Genomic DNA, 297 nt, shown 5'->3' with positions numbered 1-297 from the left:
GCTCCCAGCGGAGGAGCCTGATGTGGGGCTCGATCCCAGAGCACTGGGATCACGCCCTGAGCCAAAGGCAGACGCTCAACCGCTGTGCCACCCAGGCGCCCCTGTACCCTTTTTTAGTGGAGTCTTTGTCTGGTTTAGGTATCAGGATAATCCTGGACTCATAGAATGAATTTGGAAGTTTCCCTTTTTTTTTTTTTGGAAGAGTTTGAGAAGAATAGGTATTCAGTCTTCTGTAAATGTTTGGTAGAATTTGCCTATGAAGGCATCTGGCCCTGGACTTTTTTTTTTTTTTTTTTT

Source organism: Ailuropoda melanoleuca, chromosome 20 (genome assembly GCF_002007445.2).
Source record: "Ailuropoda melanoleuca isolate Jingjing chromosome 20, ASM200744v2, whole genome shotgun sequence".
NCBI classification, from domain to species: Eukaryota; Metazoa; Chordata; class Mammalia; order Carnivora; family Ursidae; genus Ailuropoda; species Ailuropoda melanoleuca.
This window is presented reverse-complemented; position numbering follows the sequence as displayed.